The 21,847-nt window shown below is 40.6% G+C and overlaps 9 non-coding genes across 9 annotated transcripts; all 9 read left to right on the top strand.

Annotated features, from left to right (window-relative positions):
- The first annotated feature begins 1,262 nt into the window (after positions 1–1,262).
- Positions 1,263–1,335, top strand: TRNAN-AUU (transfer RNA asparagine (anticodon AUU)). Its single transcript has one exon. It is a non-coding gene; the product is annotated as a tRNA-Asn (tRNA).
- Positions 1,336–2,947: 1,612 nt separating this feature from the next.
- TRNAK-UUU (transfer RNA lysine (anticodon UUU)) lies at positions 2,948–3,020 on the top strand. The gene has a single exon. It is a non-coding gene; the product is annotated as a tRNA-Lys (tRNA).
- A 3,290-nt stretch (positions 3,021–6,310) lies between these two features.
- Positions 6,311–6,383, top strand: TRNAN-AUU (transfer RNA asparagine (anticodon AUU)). The gene has a single exon. It is a non-coding gene; the product is annotated as a tRNA-Asn (tRNA).
- A 1,612-nt stretch (positions 6,384–7,995) lies between these two features.
- TRNAK-UUU (transfer RNA lysine (anticodon UUU)) lies at positions 7,996–8,068 on the top strand. Its single transcript has one exon. It is a non-coding gene; the product is annotated as a tRNA-Lys (tRNA).
- A 2,450-nt stretch (positions 8,069–10,518) lies between these two features.
- On the top strand, positions 10,519–10,591 carry TRNAN-AUU (transfer RNA asparagine (anticodon AUU)). The gene has a single exon. It is a non-coding gene; the product is annotated as a tRNA-Asn (tRNA).
- A 1,612-nt stretch (positions 10,592–12,203) lies between these two features.
- TRNAK-UUU (transfer RNA lysine (anticodon UUU)) lies at positions 12,204–12,276 on the top strand. Its single transcript has one exon. It is a non-coding gene; the product is annotated as a tRNA-Lys (tRNA).
- A 3,290-nt stretch (positions 12,277–15,566) lies between these two features.
- On the top strand, positions 15,567–15,639 carry TRNAN-AUU (transfer RNA asparagine (anticodon AUU)). The gene has a single exon. It is a non-coding gene; the product is annotated as a tRNA-Asn (tRNA).
- A 1,612-nt stretch (positions 15,640–17,251) lies between these two features.
- TRNAK-UUU (transfer RNA lysine (anticodon UUU)) lies at positions 17,252–17,324 on the top strand. The gene has a single exon. It is a non-coding gene; the product is annotated as a tRNA-Lys (tRNA).
- A 3,290-nt stretch (positions 17,325–20,614) lies between these two features.
- TRNAN-AUU (transfer RNA asparagine (anticodon AUU)) lies at positions 20,615–20,687 on the top strand. The gene has a single exon. It is a non-coding gene; the product is annotated as a tRNA-Asn (tRNA).
- Positions 20,688–21,847: the final 1,160 nt, after the last annotated feature.

Here is a 21,847-nt window from a genome sequence, read left to right as displayed (position 1 = left end):
TCATTTAGAAGTGAAATCCACTTTTTTAAGGGTGGGCTTCTGTTGCAATATAACTTTTCAAAATGTTTTCCAATTGACTGAAACTCCATTGCACAAAACGAGCATGTCATTAATCATCGATTTAGAGTGGACTGCATTGCCCAGTGTGTGCATTGAGGAGCACATGTTCGTCTTTACTGGGGAGCAAGTTTGCACTCATGAATGTGGCAAAACATTCAAATCCGTAAGTGGGTGAACATTAAAGTCCTAGATGCTGCAAATCTCTATATCTGGATACGGAATGACTGAAAAAAGTTATGTCTCCAGTGTCAAAATGTGTGTAATGCACTAGTAATTCATTTCCTTTATTGACCAGTGAGGTAGCCATGTATGGAGGTGCTGTAGAGTGAAAATCAAGTTTCAAATGGGCAGTGATCCCTGTGCCTGGATAGCTCAGTCGGTAGAGCATCAGACTTTTAATCTGAGGGTCCAGGGTTCAAGTCACTGTTCAGGTGTACCTTTGCTTCTTTTACAAAAAATTAAGCAGGAAATATGAATTGCTCATTCTAATATGTGCTATTTCTGATGGCATCGCAACCTTGGGCAATATGACTCTAAGGTAGTGGAGTCCAGAGTTCTTGGATGCTTTGCCAACATTTCAAGCCTGACTGTTGTTCTAAATAGCATGAAATAGCAATCTTTGTACAAAGTTTTAATATTGGGGAGACAGATTGGTCGAAAAAAAAGCAGACAGGCGCTGCTGAGATTCGAACTCAGGATCTCCTGTTTACTAGACAGGCGCTTTAACCAACTAAGCCTCAGCACCTTTTTTACATCTGGTCTCCTTTCCTTCCTCATGTAATCATATAGAAGTGAAATCCACTTTTTTAAGGCTGGGCTTCTGTTGCAATATAACTTTTCAAAATGTTTTCCAATTGACTGAAACTCCATTGCACAAAACGAGCATGTCATTAATCGTCGATTTAGAGTGGACTGCATTGCCCAGTGTGTGCATTGAGGAGCACATGTTCGTCTTTACTGGGGAGCAAGTTTGCACTCATGAATGTGGCAAAACATTCAAATCCGTAAGTGGGTGAACATTAAAGTCCTAGATGCTGCAAATCTCCATATCTGGATACGGAATGACTGAAAAAAGTTATGTCTCCAGTGTCAAAATGTGTGTAATGCACTAGTAATTCATTTCCTTTATTGACCAGTGAGGTAGCCATGTATGGAGGTGCTGTAGAGTGAAAATCAAGTTTCAAATGGGCAGTGATCCCTGTGCCTGGATAGCTCAGTAGGTAGAGCATCAGACTATTAATCTGAGGGTCCAGGGTTCAAGTCCCTGTTCAGGCGTATCTTTGCTTCTTTTACAAAAAATTTAGCAGGAAATATGAATTGCTCATTCTAATATGTGCTATTTCTGATGGCATTGCAACCTTGGGCAATATGACTCTAAGGTAGTGGAGTCCAGAATTATTGGATGCTTTGCCAACATTTCAAGCCTGACTGTGCTTCTAAATAGCATGAAATAACAATCTTTGTACAAAGTTTTAAAATTGGGGAGACAGATTGGTCGAAAAAAAAAGCAGACAGGCGCTGCTGAGATTCGAACTCCGGATCTCCTGTTTACTAGACAGGCGCTTTAACCAACTAAGCCACAGAACCTCTTTTGCATCTGGTCTCCTTTCCTTCCTCATGTAATCATTTAGAAGTGAAATTCACTTTTTTTAAGGCTGGGCTTCTGTTGCAATATAACTTTACAAAATGTTTTCCAATTGACTGAAACTCCATTGCACAAAACGAGCATGTCATTAATCGTCGATTTAGAGTGGACTGCATTGCCCAGTGTGTGCATTGAGGAGCACATGTTCGTCTTTACTGGGGAGCAAGTTTGCACTCATGAATGTGGCAAAACATTCAAATCCGTAAGTGGGTGAACATTAAAGTCCTAGATGCTGCAAATCTCTATATCTGGATACGGAATGACTGAAAAAAGTTATGTCTCCAGTGTCAAAATGTGTGTAATGCACTAGTAATTCATTTCCTTTATTGACCAGTGAGGTAGCCATGTATGGAGGTGCTGTAGAGTGAAAATCAAGTTTCAAATGGGCAGTGATCCCTGTGCCTGGATAGCTCAGTCGGTAGAGCATCAGACTTTTAATCTGAGGGTCCAGGGTTCAAGTCCCTGTTCACGTGTATCTTTGCTTCTTTTACAAAAAAATTAGCAGGAAATATGAATTGCTCATTCTAATATGTGCTAATTCTGATGGCATCGCAACCTTGGGCAATATGACTCTAAGGTAGTGGAGTCCAGAATTATTGGATGCTTTGCCAACATTTCAAGCCTGACTGTGCTTCTAAATAGCATGAAATAACAATCTTTTTACAAAGTTTTAAAATTGGGGAGACAGATTGGTCGAAAAAAAAGCAGACAGGCGCTGCTGAGATTCGAACTCTGGATCTCATGTTTACTAGACAGGCGCTTTAACCAACTAAGCCACAGCACCTCTTTTGCATCTGGTCTCCTTTCCTTCCTCATGTAATCATTTAGAAGTGAAATTCACTTTTTTTAAGGCTGGGCTTCTGTTGCAATATAACTTTACAAAATGTTTTCCAATTGACTGAAACTCCATTGCACAAAACGAGCATGTCATTAATCGTCGATTTAGAGTGGACTGCATTGCCCAGTGTGTGCATTGAGGAGCACATGTTAGTCTTTACTGGGGAGCAAGTTTGCACTCATGAAAGTGGCAAAACATTCAAATCCGTAAGTGGGTGAACATTAAAGTCCTAGATGCTGCAAATCTCTATATCTGGATACGGAATGACTGAAAAAAGTTATGTCTCCAGTGTCAAAATGTGTGTAATGCACTAGTAATTCATTTCCTTTATTGACCAGTGAGGTAGCCATGTATGGAGGTGCTGTAGAGTGAAAATCAAGTTTCACATGGGCAGTGATCCCTGTGCCTGGATAGCTCAGTCGGTAGAGCATCAGACTTTTAATCTGAGGGTCCAGGGTTCAAGTCCCTGTTCAGGCGTACCTTTGCTTCTTTTACAAAAAATTAAGCAGGAAATATGAATTGCTCATTCTAATATGTGCTATTTCTGTTGGCATCGCAACCTTGGGCAATATGACTCTAAGGTAGTGGAGTCCAGAGTTTTTGGATGCTTTGCCAACATTTCAAGCCTGACTGTGCTTCTAAATAGCATGAAATAGCAATCTTTGTACAAAGTTTTAATATTGGGGAGACAGATTGGTCGAAAAAAAAGCAGACAGGCGCTGCTGAGATTCGAACTCAGGATCTCCTGTTTACTAGACAGGCACTTTAACCAACTAAGCCACAGCACCTTTTTTGCATCTGGTCTCCTTTCCTTCCTCATGTAATCATTTAGAAGTGAAATCCATTTTTTTTAAGGCTGGGCTTCTGTTGCAATATAACTTTTCAAAATGTTTTCCAATTGACTGAAACTCCATTGCACAAAACGAGCATGTCATTAATCGTCGATTTAGAGTGGACTGCATTGCCCAGTGTGTGCATTGAGGAGCACATGTTCGTCTTTACTGGGGAGCAAGTTTGCACTCATGAATGTAGCAAAACATTCAAATCCGTAAGTGGGTGAACATTAAAGTCCTAGATGCTGCAAATCTCTATATCTGGATACGGAATGACTGAAAAAAGTTATGTCTCCAGTGTCAAAATGTGTGTAATGCACTAGTAATTCATTTCCTTTATTGACCAGTGAGGTAGCCATGTATGGAGGTGCTGTAGAGTGAAAATCAAGTTTCAAATGGGCAGTGATCCCTCTGCCTGGATAGCTCAGTCGGTAGAGCATCAGACTTTTAATCTGAGGGTCCAGGGTTCAAGTCACTGTTCAGGCGTACCTTTGCTTCTTTTACAAAAAATTAAGCAGGAAATATGAATTGCTCATTCTAATATGTGCTATTTCTGATGGCATCGCAACCTTGGGCAATATGACTCTAAGGTAGTGGAGTCCAGAGTTTTTGGATGCTTTGCCAACATTTCAAGCCTGACTGTGCTTCTAAATAGCATGAAATAGCAATCTTTGTACAAAGTTTTAATATTGGGGAGACAGATTGGTCGAAAAAAAAGCAGACAGGCGCTGCTGAGATTCGAACTCAGGATCTCCTGTTTACTAGACAGGCGCTTTAACCAACTAAGCCACAGCACCTTTTTTGCATCTGGTCTCCTTTCCTTCCTCATGTAATCATTTAGAAGTGAAATCCATTTTTTTTAAGGCTGGGCTTCTGTTGCAATATAACTTTTCAAAATGTTTTCCAATTGACTGAAACTCCATTGCACAAAACGAGCATGTCATTAATCGTCGATTTAGAGTGGACTGCATTGCCCAGTGTGTGCATTGAGGAGCACATGTTCGTCTTTACTGGGGAGCAACTTTGCACTCATGAATGTGCAAAACATTCAAATCCGTAAGTGGGTGAACATTAAAGTCCTAGATGCTGCAAATCTCTATATCTGGATACGGAATGACTGAAAAAAGTTATGTCTCCAGTGTCAAAATGTGTGTAATGCACTAGTAATTCATTTCCTTTATTGACCAGTGAGGTAGCCATGTATGGAGGTGCTGTAGAGTGAAAATCAAGTTTCAAATGGCAGTGATCCCTGTGCCTGGATAGCTCAGTCGGTAGAGCATCAGACTTTTAATTTGAGGGTCCAGGGTTCAAGTCCCTGGTCAGGCGTACCTTTGCTTCTTTTACAAAAAATTAAGCAGGAAATATGAATTGCTCATTCTAATATGTGCTATTTCTGATGGCATCGCAACCTTGGGCAATATGACTCTAAGGTAGTGGAGTCCAGAGTTCTTGGATGCTTTGCCAACATTTCAAGCCTGACTGTGCTTCTAAATAGCATGAAATAGCAATCTTTGTACAAAGTTTTAATATTGGGGAGACAGATTGGTCGAAAAAAAGCAGACAGGCGCTGCTGAGATTCGAACTCAGGATCTCCTGTTTACTAGACAGGCGCTTTAACCAACTAAGCCACAGCACCTTTTTTGCATCTGGTCTCCTTTCCTTCCTCATGTAATCATTTAGAAGTGAAATCCACTTTTTTAAGGGTGGGCTTCTGTTGCAATATAACTTTTCAAAATGTTTTCCAATTGACTGAAACTCCATTGCACAAAACGAGCATGTCATTAATCATCGATTTAGAGTGGACTGCATTGCCCAGTGTGTGCATTGAGGAGCACATGTTCGTCTTTACTGGGGAGCAAGTTTGCACTCATGAATGTGGCAAAACATTCAAATCCGTAAGTGGGTGAACATTAAAGTCCTAGATGCTGCAAATCTCTATATCTGGATACGGAATGACTGAAAAAAGTTATGTCTCCAGTGTCAAAATGTGTGTAATGCACTAGTAATTCATTTCCTTTATTGACCAGTGAGGTAGCCATGTATGGAGGTGCTGTAGAGTGAAAATCAAGTTTCAAATGGGCAGTGATCCCTGTGCCTGGATAGCTCAGTCGGTAGAGCATCAGACTTTTAATCTGAGGGTCCAGGGTTCAAGTCACTGTTCAGGTGTACCTTTGCTTCTTTTACAAAAAATTAAGCAGGAAATATGAATTGCTCATTCTAATATGTGCTATTTCTGATGGCATCGCAACCTTGGGCAATATGACTCTAAGGTAGTGGAGTCCAGAGTTCTTGGATGCTTTGCCAACATTTCAAGCCTGACTGTTGTTCTAAATAGCATGAAATAGCAATCTTTGTACAAAGTTTTAATATTGGGGAGACAGATTGGTCGAAAAAAAAGCAGACAGGCGCTGCTGAGATTCGAACTCAGGATCTCCTGTTTACTAGACAGGCGCTTTAACCAACTAAGCCTCAGCACCTTTTTTACATCTGGTCTCCTTTCCTTCCTCATGTAATCATATAGAAGTGAAATCCACTTTTTTAAGGCTGGGCTTCTGTTGCAATATAACTTTTCAAAATGTTTTCCAATTGACTGAAACTCCATTGCACAAAACGAGCATGTCATTAATCGTCGATTTAGAGTGGACTGCATTGCCCAGTGTGTGCATTGAGGAGCACATGTTCGTCTTTACTGGGGAGCAAGTTTGCACTCATGAATGTGGCAAAACATTCAAATCCGTAAGTGGGTGAACATTAAAGTCCTAGATGCTGCAAATCTCCATATCTGGATACGGAATGACTGAAAAAAGTTATGTCTCCAGTGTCAAAATGTGTGTAATGCACTAGTAATTCATTTCCTTTATTGACCAGTGAGGTAGCCATGTATGGAGGTGCTGTAGAGTGAAAATCAAGTTTCAAATGGGCAGTGATCCCTGTGCCTGGATAGCTCAGTAGGTAGAGCATCAGACTATTAATCTGAGGGTCCAGGGTTCAAGTCCCTGTTCAGGCGTATCTTTGCTTCTTTTACAAAAAATTTAGCAGGAAATATGAATTGCTCATTCTAATATGTGCTATTTCTGATGGCATTGCAACCTTGGGCAATATGACTCTAAGGTAGTGGAGTCCAGAATTATTGGATGCTTTGCCAACATTTCAAGCCTGACTGTGCTTCTAAATAGCATGAAATAACAATCTTTGTACAAAGTTTAAAAATTGGGGAGACAGATTGGTCGAAAAAAAAAGCAGACAGGCGCTGCTGAGATTCGAACTCCGGATCTCCTGTTTACTAGACAGGCGCTTTAACCAACTAAGCCACAGAACCTCTTTTGCATCTGGTCTCCTTTCCTTCCTCATGTAATCATTTAGAAGTGAAATTCACTTTTTTTAAGGCTGGGCTTCTGTTGCAATATAACTTTACAAAATGTTTTCCAATTGACTGAAACTCCATTGCACAAAACGAGCATGTCATTAATCGTCGATTTAGAGTGGACTGCATTGCCCAGTGTGTGCATTGAGGAGCACATGTTCGTCTTTACTGGGGAGCAAGTTTGCACTCATGAATGTGGCAAAACATTCAAATCCGTAAGTGGGTGAACATTAAAGTCCTAGATGCTGCAAATCTCTATATCTGGATACGGAATGACTGAAAAAAGTTATGTCTCCAGTGTCAAAATGTGTGTAATGCACTAGTAATTCATTTCCTTTATTGACCAGTGAGGTAGCCATGTATGGAGGTGCTGTAGAGTGAAAATCAAGTTTCAAATGGGCAGTGATCCCTGTGCCTGGATAGCTCAGTCGGTAGAGCATCAGACTTTTAATCTGAGGGTCCAGGGTTCAAGTCCCTGTTCACGTGTATCTTTGCTTCTTTTACAAAAAAATTAGCAGGAAATATGAATTGCTCATTCTAATATGTGCTAATTCTGATGGCATCGCAACCTTGGGCAATATGACTCTAAGGTAGTGGAGTCCAGAATTATTGGATGCTTTGCCAACATTTCAAGCCTGACTGTGCTTCTAAATAGCATGAAATAACAATCTTTTTACAAAGTTTTAAAATTGGGGAGACAGATTGGTCGAAAAAAAAGCAGACAGGCGCTGCTGAGATTCGAACTCTGGATCTCATGTTTACTAGACAGGCGCTTTAACCAACTAAGCCACAGCACCTCTTTTGCATCTGGTCTCCTTTCCTTCCTCATGTAATCATTTAGAAGTGAAATTCACTTTTTTTAAGGCTGGGCTTCTGTTGCAATATAACTTTACAAAATGTTTTCCAATTGACTGAAACTCCATTGCACAAAACGAGCATGTCATTAATCGTCGATTTAGAGTGGACTGCATTGCCCAGTGTGTGCATTGAGGAGCACATGTTAGTCTTTACTGGGGAGCAAGTTTGCACTCATGAAAGTGGCAAAACATTCAAATCCGTAAGTGGGTGAACATTAAAGTCCTAGATGCTGCAAATCTCTATATCTGGATACGGAATGACTGAAAAAAGTTATGTCTCCAGTGTCAAAATGTGTGTAATGCACTAGTAATTCATTTCCTTTATTGACCAGTGAGGTAGCCATGTATGGAGGTGCTGTAGAGTGAAAATCAAGTTTCACATGGGCAGTGATCCCTGTGCCTGGATAGCTCAGTCGGTAGAGCATCAGACTTTTAATCTGAGGGTCCAGGGTTCAAGTCCCTGTTCAGGCGTACCTTTGCTTCTTTTACAAAAAATTAAGCAGGAAATATGAATTGCTCATTCTAATATGTGCTATTTCTGTTGGCATCGCAACCTTGGGCAATATGACTCTAAGGTAGTGGAGTCCAGAGTTTTTGGATGCTTTGCCAACATTTCAAGCCTGACTGTGCTTCTAAATAGCATGAAATAGCAATCTTTGTACAAAGTTTTAATATTGGGGAGACAGATTGGTCGAAAAAAAAGCAGACAGGCGCTGCTGAGATTCGAACTCAGGATCTCCTGTTTACTAGACAGGCACTTTAACCAACTAAGCCACAGCACCTTTTTTGCATCTGGTCTCCTTTCCTTCCTCATGTAATCATTTAGAAGTGAAATCCATTTTTTTTAAGGCTGGGCTTCTGTTGCAATATAACTTTTCAAAATGTTTTCCAATTGACTGAAACTCCATTGCACAAAACGAGCATGTCATTAATCGTCGATTTAGAGTGGACTGCATTGCCCAGTGTGTGCATTGAGGAGCACATGTTCGTCTTTACTGGGGAGCAAGTTTGCACTCATGAATGTAGCAAAACATTCAAATCCGTAAGTGGGTGAACATTAAAGTCCTAGATGCTGCAAATCTCTATATCTGGATACGGAATGACTGAAAAAAGTTATGTCTCCAGTGTCAAAATGTGTGTAATGCACTAGTAATTCATTTCCTTTATTGACCAGTGAGGTAGCCATGTATGGAGGTGCTGTAGAGTGAAAATCAAGTTTCAAATGGGCAGTGATCCCTCTGCCTGGATAGCTCAGTCGGTAGAGCATCAGACTTTTAATCTGAGGGTCCAGGGTTCAAGTCACTGTTCAGGCGTACCTTTGCTTCTTTTACAAAAAATTAAGCAGGAAATATGAATTGCTCATTCTAATATGTGCTATTTCTGATGGCATCGCAACCTTGGGCAATATGACTCTAAGGTAGTGGAGTCCAGAGTTTTTGGATGCTTTGCCAACATTTCAAGCCTGACTGTGCTTCTAAATAGCATGAAATAGCAATCTTTGTACAAAGTTTTAATATTGGGGAGACAGATTGGTCGAAAAAAAAGCAGACAGGCGCTGCTGAGATTCGAACTCAGGATCTCCTGTTTACTAGACAGGCGCTTTAACCAACTAAGCCACAGCACCTTTTTTGCATCTGGTCTCCTTTCCTTCCTCATGTAATCATTTAGAAGTGAAATCCATTTTTTTTAAGGCTGGGCTTCTGTTGCAATATAACTTTTCAAAATGTTTTCCAATTGACTGAAACTCCATTGCACAAAACGAGCATGTCATTAATCGTCGATTTAGAGTGGACTGCATTGCCCAGTGTGTGCATTGAGGAGCACATGTTCGTCTTTACTGGGGAGCAACTTTGCACTCATGAATGTGCAAAACATTCAAATCCGTAAGTGTGTGAACATTAAAGTCCTAGATGCTGCAAATCTCTATATCTGGATACGGAATGACTGAAAAAAGTTATGTCTCCAGTGTCAAAATGTGTGTAATGCACTAGTAATTCATTTCCTTTATTGACCAGTGAGGTAGCCATGTATGGAGGTGCTGTAGAGTGAAAATCAAGTTTCAAATGGCAGTGATCCCTGTGCCTGGATAGCTCAGTCGGTAGAGCATCAGACTTTTAATTTGAGGGTCCAGGGTTCAAGTCCCTGGTCAGGCGTACCTTTGCTTCTTTTACAAAAAATTAAGCAGGAAATATGAATTGCTCATTCTAATATGTGCTATTTCTGATGGCATCGCAACCTTGGGCAATATGACTCTAAGGTAGTGGAGTCCAGAGTTCTTGGATGCTTTGCCAACATTTCAAGCCTGACTGTGCTTCTAAATAGCATGAAATAGCAATCTTTGTACAAAGTTTTAATATTGGGGAGACAGATTGGTCGAAAAAAAAGCAGACAGGCGCTGCTGAGATTCGAACTCAGGATCTCCTGTTTACTAGACAGGCGCTTTAACCAACTAAGCCTCAGCACCTTTTTTACATCTGGTCTCCTTTCCTTCCTCATGTAATCATATAGAAGTGAAATCCACTTTTTTAAGGCTGGGCTTCTGTTGCAATATAACTTTTCAAAATGTTTTCCAATTGACTGAAACTCCATTGCACAAAACGAGCATGTCATTAATCGTCGATTTAGAGTGGACTGCATTGCCCAGTGTGTGCATTGAGGAGCACATGTTCGTCTTTACTGGGGAGCAAGTTTGCACTCATGAATGTGGCAAAACATTCAAATCCGTAAGTGGGTGAACATTAAAGTCCTAGATGCTGCAAATCTCCATATCTGGATACGGAATGACTGAAAAAAGTTATGTCTCCAGTGTCAAAATGTGTGTAATGCACTAGTAATTCATTTCCTTTATTGACCAGTGAGGTAGCCATGTATGGAGGTGCTGTAGAGTGAAAATCAAGTTTCAAATGGGCAGTGATCCCTGTGCCTGGATAGCTCAGTAGGTAGAGCATCAGACTATTAATCTGAGGGTCCAGGGTTCAAGTCCCTGTTCAGGCGTATCTTTGCTTCTTTTACAAAAAATTTAGCAGGAAATATGAATTGCTCATTCTAATATGTGCTATTTCTGATGGCATTGCAACCTTGGGCAATATGACTCTAAGGTAGTGGAGTCCAGAATTATTGGATGCTTTGCCAACATTTCAAGCCTGACTGTGCTTCTAAATAGCATGAAATAACAATCTTTGTACAAAGTTTTAAAATTGGGGAGACAGATTGGTCGAAAAAAAAAGCAGACAGGCGCTGCTGAGATTCGAACTCCGGATCTCCTGTTTACTAGACAGGCTCTTTAACCAACTAAGCCACAGAACCTCTTTTGCATCTGGTCTCCTTTCCTTCCTCATGTAATCATTTAGAAGTGAAATTCACTTTTTTTAAGGCTGGGCTTCTGTTGCAATATAACTTTACAAAATGTTTTCCAATTGACTGAAACTCCATTGCACAAAACGAGCATGTCATTAATCGTCGATTTAGAGTGGACTGCATTGCCCAGTGTGTGCATTGAGGAGCACATGTTCGTCTTTACTGGCGAGCAAGTTTGCACTCATGAATGTGGCAAAACATTCAAATCCGTAAGTGGGTGAACATTAAAGTCCTAGATGCTGCAAATCTCTATATCTGGATACGGAATGACTGAAAAAAGTTATGTCTCCAGTGTCAAAATGTGTGTAATGCACTAGTAATTCATTTCCTTTATTGACCAGTGAGGTAGCCATGTATGGAGGTGCTGTAGAGTGAAAATCAAGTTTCAAATGGGCAGTGATCCCTGTGCCTGGATAGCTCAGTCGGTAGAGCATCAGACTTTTAATCTGAGGGTCCAGGGTTCAAGTCCCTGTTCACGTGTATCTTTGCTTCTTTTACAAAAAAATTAGCAGGAAATATGAATTGCTCATTCTAATATGTGCTAATTCTGATGGCATCGCAACCTTGGGCAATATGACTCTAAGGTAGTGGAGTCCAGAATTATTGGATGCTTTGCCAACATTTCAAGCCTGACTGTGCTTCTAAATAGCATGAAATAACAATCTTTTTACAAAGTTTTAAAATTGGGGAGACAGATTGGTCGAAAAAAAAGCAGACAGGCGCTGCTGAGATTCGAACTCTGGATCTCATGTTTACTAGACAGGCGCTTTAACCAACTAAGCCACAGCACCTCTTTTGCATCTGGTCTCCTTTCCTTCCTCATGTAATCATTTAGAAGTGAAATTCACTTTTTTTAAGGCTGGGCTTCTGTTGCAATATAACTTTACAAAATGTTTTCCAATTGACTGAAACTCCATTGCACAAAACGAGCATGTCATTAATCGTCGATTTAGAGTGGACTGCATTGCCCAGTGTGTGCATTGAGGAGCACATGTTAGTCTTTACTGGGGAGCAAGTTTGCACTCATGAAAGTGGCAAAACATTCAAATCCGTAAGTGGGTGAACATTAAAGTCCTAGATGCTGCAAATCTCTATATCTGGATACGGAATGACTGAAAAAAGTTATGTCTCCAGTGTCAAAATGTGTGTAATGCACTAGTAATTCATTTCCTTTATTGACCAGTGAGGTAGCCATGTATGGAGGTGCTGTAGAGTGAAAATCAAGTTTCACATGGGCAGTGATCCCTGTGCCTGGATAGCTCAGTCGGTAGAGCATCAGACTTTTAATCTGAGGGTCCAGGGTTCAAGTCCCTGTTCAGGCGTACCTTTGCTTCTTTTACAAAAAATTAAGCAGGAAATATGAATTGCTCATTCTAATATGTGCTATTTCTGTTGGCATCGCAACCTTGGGCAATATGACTCTAAGGTAGTGGAGTCCAGAGTTTTTGGATGCTTTGCCAACATTTCAAGCCTGACTGTGCTTCTAAATAGCATGAAATAGCAATCTTTGTACAAAGTTTTAATATTGGGGAGACAGATTGGTCGAAAAAAAAGCAGACAGGCGCTGCTGAGATTCGAACTCAGGATCTCCTGTTTACTAGACAGGCACTTTAACCAACTAAGCCACAGCACCTTTTTTGCATCTGGTCTCCTTTCCTTCCTCATGTAATCATTTAGAAGTGAAATCCATTTTTTTTAAGGCTGGGCTTCTGTTGCAATATAACTTTTCAAAATGTTTTCCAATTGACTGAAACTCCATTGCACAAAACGAGCATGTCATTAATCGTCGATTTAGAGTGGACTGCATTGCCCAGTGTGTGCATTGAGGAGCACATGTTCGTCTTTACTGGGGAGCAAGTTTGCACTCATGAATGTAGCAAAACATTCAAATCCGTAAGTGGGTGAACATTAAAGTCCTAGATGCTGCAAATCTCTATATCTGGATACGGAATGACTGAAAAAAGTTATGTCTCCAGTGTCAAAATGTGTGTAATGCACTAGTAATTCATTTCCTTTATTGACCAGTGAGGTAGCCATGTATGGAGGTGCTGTAGAGTGAAAATCAAGTTTCAAATGGGCAGTGATCCCTCTGCCTGGATAGCTCAGTCGGTAGAGCATCAGACTTTTAATCTGAGGGTCCAGGGTTCAAGTCACTGTTCAGGCGTACCTTTGCTTCTTTTACAAAAAATTAAGCAGGAAATATGAATTGCTCATTCTAATATGTGCTATTTCTGATGGCATCGCAACCTTGGGCAATATGACTCTAAGGTAGTGGAGTCCAGAGTTTTTGGATGCTTTGCCAACATTTCAAGCCTGACTGTGCTTCTAAATAGCATGAAATAGCAATCTTTGTACAAAGTTTTAATATTGGGGAGACAGATTGGTCGAAAAAAAAGCAGACAGGCGCTGCTGAGATTCGAACTCAGGATCTCCTGTTTACTAGACAGGCGCTTTAACCAACTAAGCCACAGCACCTTTTTTGCATCTGGTCTCCTTTCCTTCCTCATGTAATCATTTAGAAGTGAAATCCATTTTTTTTAAGGCTGGGCTTCTGTTGCAATATAACTTTTCAAAATGTTTTCCAATTGACTGAAACTCCATTGCACAAAACGAGCATGTCATTAATCGTCGATTTAGAGTGGACTGCATTGCCCAGTGTGTGCATTGAGGAGCACATGTTCGTCTTTACTGGGGAGCAACTTTGCACTCATGAATGTGCAAAACATTCAAATCCGTAAGTGTGTGAACATTAAAGTCCTAGATGCTGCAAATCTCTATATCTGGATACGGAATGACTGAAAAAAGTTATGTCTCCAGTGTCAAAATGTGTGTAATGCACTAGTAATTCATTTCCTTTATTGACCAGTGAGGTAGCCATGTATGGAGGTGCTGTAGAGTGAAAATCAAGTTTCAAATGGCAGTGATCCCTGTGCCTGGATAGCTCAGTCGGTAGAGCATCAGACTTTTAATTTGAGGGTCCAGGGTTCAAGTCCCTGGTCAGGCGTACCTTTGCTTCTTTTACAAAAAATTAAGCAGGAAATATGAATTGCTCATTCTAATATGTGCTATTTCTGATGGCATCGCAACCTTGGGCAATATGACTCTAAGGTAGTGGAGTCCAGAGTTCTTGGATGCTTTGCCAACATTTCAAGCCTGACTGTGCTTCTAAATAGCATGAAATAGCAATCTTTGTACAAAGTTTTAATATTGGGGAGACAGATTGGTCGAAAAAAAGCAGACAGGCGCTGCTGAGATTCGAACTCAGGATCTCCTGTTTACTAGACAGGCGCTTTAACCAACTAAGCCACAGCACCTTTTTTGCATCTGGTCTCCTTTCCTTCCTCATGTAATCATTTAGAAGTGAAATCCACTTTTTTATGGGTGGGCTTCTGTTGCAATATAACTTTTCAAAATGTTTTCCAATTGACTGAAACTCCATTGCACAAAACGAGCATGTCATTAATCATCGATTTAGAGTGGACTGCATTGCCCAGTGTGTGCATTGAGGAGCACATGTTCGTCTTTACTGGGGAGCAAGTTTGCACTCATGAATGTGGCAAAACATTCAAATCCGTAAGTGGGTGAACATTAAAGTCCTAGATGCTGCAAATCTCTATATCTGGATACGGAATGACTGAAAAAAGTTATGTCTCCAGTGTCAAAATGTGTGTAATGCACTAGTAATTCATTTCCTTTATTGACCAGTGAGGTAGCCATGTATGGAGGTGCTGTAGAGTGAAAATCAAGTTTCAAATGGGCAGTGATCCCTGTGCCTGGATAGCTCAGTCGGTAGAGCATCAGACTTTTAATCTGACGGTCCAGGGTTCAAGTCACTGTTCAGGTGTACCTTTGCTTCTTTTACAAAAAATTAAGCAGGAAATATGAATTGCTCATTCTAATATGTGCTATTTCTGATGGCATCGCAACCTTGGGCAATATGACTCTAAGGTAGTGGAGTCCAGAGTTCTTGGATGCTTTGCCAACATTTCAAGCCTGACTGTTGTTCTAAATAGCATGAAATAGCAATCTTTGTACAAAGTTTTAATATTGGGGAGACAGATTGGTCGAAAAAAAAGCAGACAGGCGCTGCTGAGATTCGAACTCAGGATCTCCTGTTTACTAGACAGGCGCTTTAACCAACTAAGCCTCAGCACCTTTTTTACATCTGGTCTCCTTTCCTTCCTCATGTAATCATATAGAAGTGAAATCCACTTTTTTAAGGCTGGGCTTCTGTTGCAATATAACTTTTCAAAATGTTTTCCAATTGACTGAAACTCCATTGCACAAAACGAGCATGTCATTAATCGTCGATTTAGAGTGGACTGCATTGCCCAGTGTGTGCATTGAGGAGCACATGTTCGTCTTTACTGGGGAGCAAGTTTGCACTCATGAATGTGGCAAAACATTCAAATCCGTAAGTGGGTGAACATTAAAGTCCTAGATGCTGCAAATCTCCATATCTGTATACGGAATGACTGAAAAAAGTTATGTCTCCAGTGTCAAAATGTGTGTAATGCACTAGTAATTCATTTCCTTTATTGACCAGTGAGGTAGCCATGTATGGAGGTGCTGTAGAGTGAAAATCAAGTTTCAAATGGGCAGTGATCCCTGTGCCTGGATAGCTCAGTAGGTAGAGCATCAGACTATTAATCTGAGGGTCCAGGGTTCAAGTCCCTGTTCAGGCGTATCTTTGCTTCTTTTACAAAAAATTTAGCAGGAAATATGAATTGCTCATTCTAATATGTGCTATTTCTGATGGCATTGCAACCTTGGGCAATATGACTCTAAGGTAGTGGAGTCCAGAATTATTGGATGCTTTGCCAACATTTCAAGCCTGACTGTGCTTCTAAATAGCATGAAATAACAATCTTTGTACAAAGTTTTAAAATTGGGGAGACAGATTGGTCGAAAAAAAAAGCAGACAGGCGCTGCTGAGATTCGAACTCCGGATCTCCTGTTTACTAGACAGGCTCTTTAACCAACTAAGCCACAGAACCTCTTTTGCATCTGGTCTCCTTTCCTTCCTCATGTAATCATTTAGAAGTGAAATTCACTTTTTTTAAGGCTGGGCTTCTGTTGCAATATAACTTTACAAAATGTTTTCCAATTGACTGAAACTCCATTGCACAAAACGAGCATGTCATTAATCGTCGATTTAGAGTGGACTGCATTGCCCAGTGTGTGCATTGAGGAGCACATGTTCGTCTTTACTGGGGAGCAAGTTTGCACTCATGAATGTGGCAAAACATTCAAATCCGTAAGTGGGTGAACATTAAAGTCCTAGATGCTGCAAATCTCTATATCTGGATACGGAATGACTGAAAAAAGTTATGTCTCCAGTGTCAAAATGTGTGTAATGCACTAGTAATTCATTTCCTTTATTGACCAGTGAGGTAGCCATGTATGGAGGTGCTGTAGAGTGAAAATCAAGTTTCAAATGGGCAGTGATCCCTGTGCCTGGATAGCTCAGTCGGTAGAGCATCAGACTTTTAATCTGAGGGTCCAGGGTTCAAGTCCCTGTTCACGTGTATCTTTGCTTCTTTTACAAAAAAATTAGCAGGAAATATGAATTGCTCATTCTAATATGTGCTAATTCTGATGGCATCGCAACCTTGGGCAATATGACTCTAAGGTAGTGGAGTCCAGAATTATTGGATGCTTTGCCAACATTTCAAGCCTGACTGTGCTTCTAAATAGCATGAAATAACAATCTTTTTACAAAGTTTTAAAATTGGGGAGACAGATTGGTCGAAAAAAAAGCAGACAGGCGCTGCTGAGATTCGAACTCTGGATCTCATGTTTACTAGACAGGCGCTTTAACCAACTAAGCCACAGCACCTCTTTTGCATCTGGTCTCCTTTCCTTCCTCATGTAATCATTTAGAAGTGAAATTCACTTTTTTTAAGGCTGGGCTTCTGTTGCAATATAACTTTACAAAATGTTTTCCAATTGACTGAAACTCCATTGCACAAAACGAGCATGTCATTAATCGTCGATTTAGAGTGGACTGCATTGCCCAGTGTGTGCATTGAGGAGCACATGTTAGTCTTTACTGGGGAGCAAGTTTGCACTCATGAAAGTGGCAAAACATTCAAATCCGTAAGTGGGTGAACATTAAAGTCCTAGATGCTGCAAATCTCTATATCTGGATACGGAATGACTGAAAAAAGTTATGTCTCCAGTGTCAAAATGTGTGTAATGCACTAGTAATTCATTTCCTTTATTGACCAGTGAGGTAGCCATGTATGGAGGTGCTGTAGAGTGAAAATCAAGTTTCACATGGGCAGTGATCCCTGTGCCTGGATAGCTCAGTCGGTAGAGCATCAGACTTTTAATCTGAGGGTCCAGGGTTCAAGTCCCTGTTCAGGCGTACCTTTGCTTCTTTTACAAAAAATTAAGCAGGAAATATGAATTGCTCATTCTAATATGTGCTATTTCTGTTGGCATCGCAACCTTGGGCAATATGACTCTAAGGTAGTGGAGTCCAGAGTTTTTGGATGCTTTGCCAACATTTCAAGCCTGACTGTGCTTCTAAATAGCATGAAATAGCAATCTTTGTACAAAGTTTTAATATTGGGGAGACAGATTGGTCGAAAAAAAAGCAGACAGGCGCTGCTGAGATTCGAACTCAGGATCTCCTGTTTACTAGACAGGCACTTTAACCAACTAAGCCACAGCACCTTTTTTGCATCTGGTCTCCTTTCCTTCCTCATGTAATCATTTAGAAGTGAAATCCATTTTTTTTAAGGCTGGGCTTCTGTTGCAATATAACTTTTCAAAATGTTTTCCAATTGACTGAAACTCCATTGCACAAAACGAGCATGTCATTAATCGTCGATTTAGAGTGGACTGCATTGCCCAGTGTGTGCATTGAGGAGCACATGTTCGTCTTTACTGGGGAGCAAGTTTGCACTCATGAATGTAGCAAAACATTCAAATCCGTAAGTGGGTGAACATTAAAGTCCTAGATGCTGCAAATCTCTATATCTGGATACGGAATGACTGAAAAAAGTTATGTCTCCAGTGTCAAAATGTGTGTAATGCACTAGTAATTCATTTCCTTTATTGACCAGTGAGGTAGCCATGTATGGAGGTGCTGTAGAGTGAAAATCAAGTTTCAAATGGGCAGTGATCCCTCTGCCTGGATAGCTCAGTCGGTAGAGCATCAGACTTTTAATCTGAGGGTCCAGGGTTCAAGTCACTGTTCAGGCGTACCTTTGCTTCTTTTACAAAAAATTAAGCAGGAAATATGAATTGCTCATTCTAATATGTGCTATTTCTGATGGCATCGCAACCTTGGGCAATATGACTCTAAGGTAGTGGAGTCCAGAGTTTTTGGATGCTTTGCCAACATTTCAAGCCTGACTGTGCTTCTAAATAGCATGAAATAGCAATCTTTGTACAAAGTTTTAATATTGGGGAGACAGATTGGTCGAAAAAAAAGCAGACAGGCGCTGCTGAGATTCGAACTCAGGATCTCCTGTTTACTAGACAGGCGCTTTAACCAACTAAGCCACAGCACCTTTTTTGCATCTGGTCTCCTTTCCTTCCTCATGTAATCATTTAGAAGTGAAATCCATTTTTTTTAAGGCTGGGCTTCTGTTGCAATATAACTTTTCAAAATGTTTTCCAATTGACTGAAACTCCATTGCACAAAACGAGCATGTCATTAATCGTCGATTTAGAGTGGACTGCATTGCCCAGTGTGTGCATTGAGGAGCACATGTTCGTCTTTACTGGGGAGCAACTTTGCACTCATGAATGTGCAAAACATTCAAATCCGTAAGTGGGTGAACATTAAAGTCCTAGATGCTGCAAATCTCTATATCTGGATACGGAATGACTGAAAAAAGTTATGTCTCCAGTGTCAAAATGTGTGTAATGCACTAGTAATTCATTTCCTTTATTGACCAGTGAGGTAGCCATGTATGGAGGTGCTGTAGAGTGAAAATCAAGTTTCAAATGGCAGTGATCCCTGTGCCTGGATAGCTCAGTCGGTAGAGCATCAGACTTTTAATTTGAGGGTCCAGGGTTCAAGTCCCTGGTCAGGCGTACCTTTGCTTCTTTTACAAAAAATTAAGCAGGAAATATGAATTGCTCATTCTAATATGTGCTATTTCTGATGGCATCGCAACCTTGGGCAATATGACTCTAAGGTAGTGGAGTCCAGAGTTCTTGGATGCTTTGCCAACATTTCAAGCCTGACTGTGCTTCTAAATAGCATGAAATAGCAATCTTTGTACAAAGTTTTAATATTGGGGAGACAGATTGGTCGAAAAAAAGCAGACAGGCGCTGCTGAGATTCGAACTCAGGATCTCCTGTTTACTAGACAGGCGCTTTAACCAACTAAGCCACAGCACCTTTTTTGCATCTGGTCTCCTTTCCTTCCTCATGTAATCATTTAGAAGTGAAATCCACTTTTTTAAGGGTGGGCTTCTGTTGCAATATAACTTTTCAAAATGTTTTCCAATTGACTGAAACTCCATTGCACAAAACGAGCATGTCATTAATCATCGATTTAGAGTGGACTGCATTGCCCAGTGTGTGCATTGAGGAGCACATGTTCGTCTTTACTGGGGAGCAAGTTTGCACTCATGAATGTGGCAAAACATTCAAATCCGTAAGTGGGTGAACATTAAAGTCCTAGATGCTGCAAATCTCTATATCTGGATACGGAATGACTGAAAAAAGTTATGTCTCCAGTGTCAAAATGTGTGTAATGCACTAGTAATTCATTTCCTTTATTGACCAGTGAGGTAGCCATGTATGGAGGTGCTGTAGAGTGAAAATCAAGTTTCAAATGGGCAGTGATCCCTGTGCCTGGATAGCTCAGTCGGTAGAGCATCAGACTTTTAATCTGAGGGTCCAGGGTTCAAGTCACTGTTCAGGTGTACCTTTGCTTCTTTTACAAAAAATTAAGCAGGAAATATGAATTGCTCATTCTAATATGTGCTATTTCTGATGGCATCGCAACCTTGGGCAATATGACTCTAAGGTAGTGGAGTCCAGAGTTCTTGGATGCTTTGCCAACATTTCAAGCCTGACTGTTGTTCTAAATAGCATGAAATAGCAATCTTTGTACAAAGTTTTAATATTGGGGAGACAGATTGGTCGAAAAAAAAGCAGACAGGCGCTGCTGAGATTCGAACTCAGGATCTCCTGTTTACTAGACAGGCGCTTTAACCAACTAAGCCTCAGCACCTTTTTTACATCTGGTCTCCTTTCCTTCCTCATGTAATCATATAGAAGTGAAATCCACTTTTTTAAGGCTGGGCTTCTGTTGCAATATAACTTTTCAAAATGTTTTCCAATTGACTGAAACTCCATTGCACAAAACGAGCATGTCATTAATCGTCGATTTAGAGTGGACTGCATTGCCCAGTGTGTGCATTGAGGAGCACATGTTCGTCTTTACTGGGGAGCAAGTTTGCACTCATGAATGTGGCAAAACATTCAAATCCGTAAGTGGGTGAACATTAAAGTCCTAGATGCTGCAAATCTCCATATCTGGATACGGAATGACTGAAAAAAGTTATGTCTCCAGTGTCAAAATGTGTGTAATGCACTAGTAATTCATTTCCTTTATTGACCAGTGAGGTAGCCATGTATGGAGGTGCTGTAGAGTGAAAATCAAGTTTCAAATGGGCAGTGATCCCTGTGCCTGGATAGTTCAGTAGGTAGAGCATCAGACTATTAATCTGAGGGTCCAGGGTTCAAGTCCCTGTTCAGGCGTATCTTTGCTTCTTTTACAAAAAATTTAGCAGGAAATATGAATTGCTCATTCTAATATGTGCTATTTCTGATGGCATTGCAACCTTGGGCAATATGACTCTAAGGTAGTGGAGTCCAGAATTATTGGATGCTTTGCCAACATTTCAAGCCTGACTGTGCTTCTAAATAGCATGAAATAACAATCTTTGTACAAAGTTTTAAAATTGGGGAGACAGATTGGTCGAAAAAAAAAGCAGACAGGCGCTGCTGAGATTCGAACTCCGGATCTCCTGTTTACTAGACAGGCGCTTTAACCAACTAAGCCACAGAACCTCTTTTGCATCTGGTCTCCTTTCCTTCCTCATGTAATCATTTAGAAGTGAAATTCACTTTTTTTAAGGCTGGGCTTCTGTTGCAATATAACTTTACAAAATGTTTTCCAATTGACTGAAACTCCATTGCACAAAACGAGCATGTCATTAATCGTCGATTTAGAGTGGACTGCATTGCCCAGTGTGTGCATTGAGGAGCACATGTTCGTCTTTACTGGGGAGCAAGTTTGCACTCATGAATGTGGCAAAACATTCAAATCCGTAAGTGGGTGAACATTAAAGTCCTAGATGCTGCAAATCTCTATATCTGGATACGGAATGACTGAAAAAAGTTATGTCTCCAGTGTCAAAATGTGTGTAATGCACTAGTAATTCATTTCCTTTATTGACCAGTGAGGTAGCCATGTATGGAGGTGCTGTAGAGTGAAAATCAAGTTTCAAATGGGCAGTGATCCCTGTGCCTGGATAGCTCAGTCGGTAGAGCATCAGACTTTTAATCTGAGGGTCCAGGGTTCAAGTCCCTGTTCACGTGTATCTTTGCTTCTTTTACAAAAAAATTAGCAGGAAATATGAATTGCTCATTCTAATATGTGCTAATTCTGATGGCATCGCAACCTTGGGCAATATGACTCTAAGGTAGTGGAGTCCAGAATTATTGGATGCTTTGCCAACATTTCAAGCCTGACTGTGCTTCTAAATAGCATGAAATAACAATCTTTTTACAAAGTTTTAAAATTGGGGAGACAGATTGGTCGAAAAAAAAGCAGACAGGCGCTGCTGAGATTCGAACTCTGGATCTCATGTTTACTAGACAGGCGCTTTAACCAACTAAGCCACAGCACCTCTTTT

This window comes from Ambystoma mexicanum, unplaced genomic scaffold, assembly GCF_040938575.1.
Source record: "Ambystoma mexicanum isolate Mex_15411 unplaced genomic scaffold, UKY_AmexF1_1 Mex_scaf1, whole genome shotgun sequence".
Lineage (NCBI taxonomy): Eukaryota > Metazoa > Chordata > Amphibia > Caudata > Ambystomatidae > Ambystoma > Ambystoma mexicanum.
Note: the sequence above shows the minus strand (reverse complement) of the source record. Positions and strands in the feature narration are given on the sequence as shown.